We start from the raw sequence: 7,584 nt of genomic DNA, 5'->3' as shown, positions 1-7,584 counted from the left end.
CATGTTTAAGGCTTACAAGTATGTGTGCTTCTGTTACATCCTGTAAAGGGATAGTTAAGGAAAAACACAGACACGCTGCTTCTTGAGTCATATCCAAAGTATCTTTATAATGACTTAAGTCAAATTTAAACTATACAGTCTGAGTGTTTTCTATGGATTGACATTTTACATCTGCTAAAATTTACATATACCGTACTGAAAATATCAATTTTAGTCATGTATAGCTGTCATAACCAAAGTAATATCAGCATTTTACCCATAAAATATAAACACAGAAGCATTAAACACATTTTCTTATCAAATATGTACTCATCAAATGCTTAACAGTTCACAGCAAAATTCTAAGCATTGCTCAGAACGCTGCTTGTGCCGCCAAGCAGTCAGCAAGGAATCTACAATGAGTGTGACGTTCACTTTGACTCTGAAAGTTACTGCAGACACCAGTATCTCACTTTCCACGTTTCTCTTAAAAAACAGAAAACATAAATACTTCTACACATGCATGATGCATTATCATGACGCTTCTTACCTGTAAAGGGGATAATAAAGGAAAAACACAGACACGCTGCTCCTTGAGTCATATCCGGTGGAATCATGGATGAACGGAAGCAGCGCGCTTCCCTCCACAGTTGAGCTCAGACATAAACAATCAAACCCCGATCATTGCGCAGAGAAACAACTTTCAAAGAAAACAACTTGTTGAAACTTCAATTGCTTGAATTCATGAAAGTACCTGGTTAAAAATAACACTTCATCAAAGGTTGAAAAAGATTAAGGTAAAAATCATCGTGATCTGTTGATTGAGTTATCTGTCTTGTTTTACTCTGGTCTCCCATTCAAACAAGCACAGTGTTCAGCCAAACAGGGATAATCTGTGTTTCAGCATAATTTAATGTGTGAGATAATTTGGAAAGATGTATTCGGTTCCTATTTAATGATGTTTTCTGCAGTGTTTCCGTTTCCACAATTTTATTTCTTTGAAAGTTATTTTTTTGTGTGTTCAATGATCGGGGTTTGATTGCTCATGTCTGAGCTGAACTGTGGAAAGAAACGTGCTGCTTCGTTCATCAGCAGCGTGTCTGTGTTTTTCCTTTATTATCCCCTTTACAGGTAAGAAGCGTCATGATAATGCATCATGCATGTGTAGAAGTATTTATGTTTTCTGTTTTTTAAGAGAAACGTGGAAAGTGAGATACTGGTGTCTGCAGTAACTTTCAGAGTCAAAGTGAACGTCACACTCATTGTAGATTCCTTGCTGACTGCTTGGCGGCACAAGCAGCGTTCTGAGCAATGCTTATAATTTTGCTGTGAACTGTTAAGCATTTGATGAGTACATATTTGATAAGAAAATGTGTTTAATGCTTCTGTGTTTATATTTTATGGGTAAAATGCTGATATTACTTTGGTTATGACAGCTATACATGACTAAAATTGATATTTTCAGTACGGTATATGTAAATTTTAGCAGATGTAAAATGTCAATCCATAGAAAACACTCAGACTGTATAGTTTAAATTTGACTTAAGTCATTATAAAGATACTTTGGATATGACTCAAGAAGCAGCGTGTCTGTGTTTTTCCTTAACTATCCCTTTACAGGATGTAACAGAAGCACACATACTTGTAAGCCTTAAACATGTGATGTGGTCATTGATCAAGCTGTAATACATTGATGACATTAATTAAGATGTATTGTTTTTTTCTACTCACAACAGCAAAACCAAAAGACATCTCAACTAGATCGTCGTCAATATCTTTCTCATCAGAGGATGAAAGGAAGAAGAAGAAGGAGCCAAGAAGAAGAAGCCCAAGAAAAAAAAAGAAGAAAAAGCAGAAATCAAAAAAGAAAAGGTCTAAGAAGTAGACTATCTATGTGAATGAAAAACTATTGTTGCAGTTGTAATTTTCTATGTTTTAGTGGAGTTTGTGTGGCACTTTTATTTTGTTGAATTGGGCACAACAATGTTTTTTGTGAAAATTAGCAGTACTTTCATATATAGTAGTTGAATATTATTTATTTATATAGTGGTTTAGCTTTTGTAGTAGTTTCCAATTGTTAGTTTAAATAAATATAATATTTTTTCTTAAAAGTAAAAGTTATCAATAGTGCATCATGTTTTGATTATTTTACTCTGAGTTGTGAATTGGTTATTTTGAAAATAAATGTCTTTAATAATGGAAGCAATATCACAGAACCCGTACAGGTAAGTCTTGGGTACTTTGAGTGTAAGTACCCGGTACCTGCATAGGTAGGGAAGGTAGTTACTGGCATAGCACTCAGTAGTTGCACAGTAAGTGAAGCCAACAAGTGTTCGCTTTAGAATACGGCCCGGTTCCCTGTCGTTGAGCAGTAGTTACAGGTAAGTACTCGGTAGTTGCACAGTAAGTGAAGCCCACAAGTGTTCGCTTTAGAATACGGCCCGGTTCCCTGTCGTTGAGCAGTAGTTACAGGTAAGTACTCGGTAGTTGCACAGTAAGTGAAGCCAACAAGTGTTCGCTTTAGAATACGGCCCGGTTCCCTGTCGTTGAGCAGTAGTTACAGGTAAGTACTCGGTAATTGCACAGTAAGTGAAGCCCACAAGTGTTCGCTTTAGAATACGGCCCGGTTCCCTGTTGTTGAGCAGTAGTTACAGGTAAGTACTCGGTAGTTGCACAGTAAGTGAAGAACACAAGTGTTCGCTTTAGAATACGGCCCGGTTCCCTGTTGTTGAGCAGTAGTTACAGGTAAGTACTCGGTAGTTGCAGTGGAAGTACCGGATAAGTACTCGGTAGTTGCAGTGGAAGTACCGGATAGTTAGACAGTAAGGAAAGACAGGGGTGATCTTCAGGGCTGGGTAACTTTAAAAGGTGAATTGGTGTATGTGAAAAATGAAGACATTAAATAAAGATTTTTTGCACGTCTGCATGTCTTGTCATTACTATGTGTAACACATTTTAATCAGTACGTTACAGTATTTCAGTTTGTCATTGGTCACACAATCTGTAGGGGTCCATGGTGGTTCTTAAGAGGAAGTGGCTCATCAAGGTTGTACAGTAAAAGCATATGTGAGAGATATGAACAGTTTTTGCTATTTCAAGAGTGGGTGAACCATTGTTAATGTTTTTTGCTGTTCGTAGGCACCCCATATTTGTTTAATTCATATCCTGTGTTTTTATTTTATTTTATTTTATTTTATTGTTTCTGGAGGCACTGAATGTCATTGAATGCCTCACAGAAAAACGAGCGTCTTTGAACTACACATTGAGAGTGTCGGAGAGCAGTTGAAGCTGAGGAGACGTCATGAATCTTGTTCGGAATCGAAAATAAAATCTATCTATTAAAAATCCATCCTGTGGATCTTCCTTGCCGGGGACTACGGGAGCAACACATATGTTCAGGAAAATTACACTGTCTCGACAAGTAGCTATATGGTAAAACACAGGAAACTACCGTGTAAGACTTCAGAACTTACACTGTAAACACGAACGTAAGTACCCCATAAGAGTCTGTAAAATGTCATGCTACATTTATGAAAGTTACCCCCACACTTTAGGAAATTACCTATTAAGACACATCAAACTACACTGTAAGACAACCGCACTTACGCTGTCAGACACAAGTGTAAGTACTCGTCGGGTTCCGCGAAATAACTTGTACATGTCCGACAGTTACCTTCACAGTTGAGGAAACTACACTGTAAGAGAAGGGAAGTTACTCTGTAAGACGCGGGCCGTATTATAAAGTGCTACCCACAATCTTTCCTTTCATTGATTTTTTGGCCCGGACCTGTATGTTTACGCTGCTATGAGGTGAATCACCTCACTGGATTAAAATGGATTTCTGCTGTGATTGATGACTTTATTCACAACTGATTTTTCTCAACGGAACCGAATTTACTAAACGCATAAATGACAAAAGATCAGTTCAGTTTCATCTCATATTTCACTGATAAGGATGAACACATATAGCTAATCTGAGGTAGAGTATATTGTAGCTTATACTGTTGTTTACACATCAGCCTGTTGTGAGTAATTAGGTCAGTCGGGCTCTTTGCTGGTGAACTCATGAATTATTGATTGGGTATAGTCTGCCAAATTTGCAACTCTCCTTTCATCAGAGTTCATTTATTTTCACTAGAGACTTTCTAATGAGTGAGCTCACAGCTTTAATGGAAATATAATCTTCTAAACATTGCAGATGATGTAGCAGGGTATGGTTGAATATAAATTATGAATCACGAGCCTTTCTTCTGCTTCAATGGATTGTTAAAAAAAAGAAAGTCAATCAAATTAATACAGTGGGTACATTTTGTATATGACTGGAGATCAGGGTTCGTGTTTTGTTTCTCTTGTCACGGTCCTGGTGTCTGTCCTCACACAGGTATATTCTCTTCAGTCACAAACACAAAATACCGGCGCAGCTGATATGCTTAATTCACACATTTGAATCGGACTGATAAACCCATTGATTCATTACTGGATGGACACATTTTGTAGGAAAAAAGAAAAAAAAATTGGTGATAATGATAACGAATACAGAATGTTTGGAATTCATGTGATCAACAATGTGTATCGATAAGCATCTCAGTTCTTTAAAGCAATATTTCTCTTTGTGTGTCTGTTGTAGTAATATCATTTAACTTTATGTTGTGCTTACGTAAGGAATGTCCTCTTTTTCAAAATCCTCTTCCATTGCTACTCTATTCAGACTAGTTGTTTGGGACTTAAGCCAGCTCCAGCTGACACTGGACTCTAACACCATCTACATATCACCCATTCAACATAGGGTTAACACAGAAAGACATACGATGGCACACAGACACATTTACACACGTGACGCCATGATTCAACCCAACATACATGCTTTAGGGTTGAGGAAAGAAGTCAAAGAAGCTTACACAAAACCTGTGACAACCTTTAAAATGCTACACCAACACCGCAATAAATCCTGCCATGTCTGACCTGAGAGTTGAAAAAAAGAAGTGTCGTCTCTGATAATTAGAGATGCCTTTGAAATCTGCCCTCAGGTTTGTTGAAAGAGGCACAGTCGGCCCAAAGGGCAACCTTTTATTTCCCATGTGAACCTTGGAACTAAATAGATTTTCAATGGTTAGTTGGGTCCGTGCAAGCGTATGACAGTCTTTTTGTTGTTCCTGGAGTTGCTCCAAGATATGACCCTTAACTTCACCTTTCCATGCCTCTGCCACTGCAGCTGCTGCATGAATAAAAAAGACGCCTCGAGCCTGATTTGTGGGTTGGCTGCTCTGCAGGCCTTGGTATTGTATAACAGATCATTTCACGAGGTTTACTTCTCCAAACTTGAGGCCTGTTTAGGTTCATGATGTCTAGACACACATCTTGATGGGTTGGCTTAATGCCTGGCCAGTCACATTTCCACTGAGACGTGAAACAACAAGAATACCAGGGCAACGTCAAGCATGTGACGCACACAGATCAGACACAATTGTTGTATGTGTTGTGAATAAAGGTCTTGTGTTTTTCTTTCTCTTTCACAGAATTGCATTATTTTATAACTACTATAACCTCTCCTACAATCAACATAATTACTGGAAACCATCTTTTTTCCTACAGTTTTATTTTCCTTTAATCAGTTTAACTATAGTGCATCTTTGTGCTCCAGTTCTCTTAAATGGAAAGCGCTTGTTGACTACATTATTACAAGACTCAGGCCACTTTTCATGCGTACTGCTTATTTTTGTTATGTTTCCGTTACAGTCTTGGCTCCTCGCTAATCTTTTTTCTGAGGTACCAGTCGAGAGAGCATGCCAAAGTCAGCTGACTGCACTCACAATCTCTTCCTCTGTGTGTGTGTGTGTGTGTGTGTGTGTGTGTGTGTGTGTGTGTGTGTGTGTGTGAATGAGTGAGTGATAGCATTCCTCCCCAGCTCTGTCCCTCCTGAACAGGAAACCTCATCTAAAACATTTCCATAAGAGTTTTTTTTTTCAAGCGCGCCAATATCAGTTCTTCATAGAAATTTAAGTGCAGTGTTTAGCTTTCAGTCTTAACAGTGAGAATTTTCATCTTTTATTCTTCATTCAATGGCCTTTTTTTGTTGTTGCATAGTTTGCATCTTCTTCCTGCATGTGCACGGATGTTGTCTGGGTTTATCCATCATGTGGGGTTAGCTGGAATCGGTCATAGGTGTGAATGTTTGCATCACTGTCTGTCTCTATGTGGTGTACCTTTCCTTTGTACATTTTTACATCTTGACATTATTTGATAATACATCTGAAAGCGTCAAAGTTAACGTCCACATGTTTGACTCGCGTCTAAAGAATGCCAGGATGTCAGCGTGTCCAATAACACCATTAGGGAACCATTTCAGTTTTGCAAACATATAAGCAGTGGCTGGTTCTTTATACGCTCCATGTAATTGGCGGCGTGTATTCATTGATCCAGAAGTGTATTCTTTCTGGCTGGCTGACAGTCATGTGGAACCGACGCTTGATTGGTCTGACAGCTGAGGCTGAACGAGACGTGCACATTTAAACAGGAGGAGAGCTCTGCGTCTCAGAGAGGGGAGAAGAAAAAATATTTGGGGAAACTCAGACGTGAATCTCGATCAGAACACTGTCAAAATATCTCGACATCCTGTAACTCGAGCATTTGTGAATTGAAAAATGCAAAAAAAAACCCAAAAGGAGTCAGATGATTGCATGCAGATGCTGGCAGATCCTGACAGACAGACTGAGAGCTACTGAAGTTAAAGTGCTCTTTCTATTTCTGCGGAATAATACTCGATCCACTGGACTGTCAGATGAATGAAAGCTTGTATCAAAACACACCTGAAACTGTTGATACAGTGTCAAATAGGATCAAATGTGTGATTTGTCTAAGTGTGTGTTTTCTCTATTTTTGCAATCATTGGGGTCACTACCTCCATAATGTCCATAACTGTACATTAATACATCTAATATACCGTACACAACCGTGGGGATGTGGCTTTATCACCCATTAAATTATCACCCATTGGGTAAAAAATAACAGACAAAAAATTCTGCAGACTCACACCGGAGGAAATTCAGTCACCAGGTAACCTGACAAGTCTGACAACTATGTCTTTGGATTGTGGGAGGAGAGCAACCGAAGAAAACCCCTTTCACGAGAAGACAATGGGGAAAGGTCATCGGGGAAGATTTAGCAAGGGAGAACTCTTGATGGCACAAACCACTGTACTTCTGTTACTACTCAGGAGAAAAATGTGGTGATTGCTGTGGAGTGATTTCTGTGAGTCTGGAGGGGGCTCACAGTCCATTAGTACAATCCACAACTGGTTCAGACTTGCTATTTGATCAACCAAAAGAAAGAATATTACAGCAGGAATAAAGAAAAAAAGATACAGCAATTTACCTTAAAGTGTGAATGTGAGAGTGTCTGCTGACCTTGTGATGGACTGTCTCGGCTTTATTCTGCCTTCAACTGTTGTTAGCTTGGATTGGCCCTGAACCTGATAAAGCGGCATCGAGGATGACTGGATGGATAGATGAATGGATGCAGCTCTGCAGTGCATTTTAATGAAATAATTACTATTTTACACTTTGCTGTTTTCCTTTTTAGAATTTCTTTTTTTCAAAAATCAGTAGA

The sequence above is a fragment of the Salarias fasciatus genome, chromosome 7 (assembly GCF_902148845.1).
Source record: "Salarias fasciatus chromosome 7, fSalaFa1.1, whole genome shotgun sequence".
NCBI classification, from domain to species: domain Eukaryota; kingdom Metazoa; phylum Chordata; class Actinopteri; order Blenniiformes; family Blenniidae; genus Salarias; species Salarias fasciatus.
The sequence above is the reverse complement of the archived record's forward strand: the minus strand, read 5'-3'. Positions refer to the sequence as shown.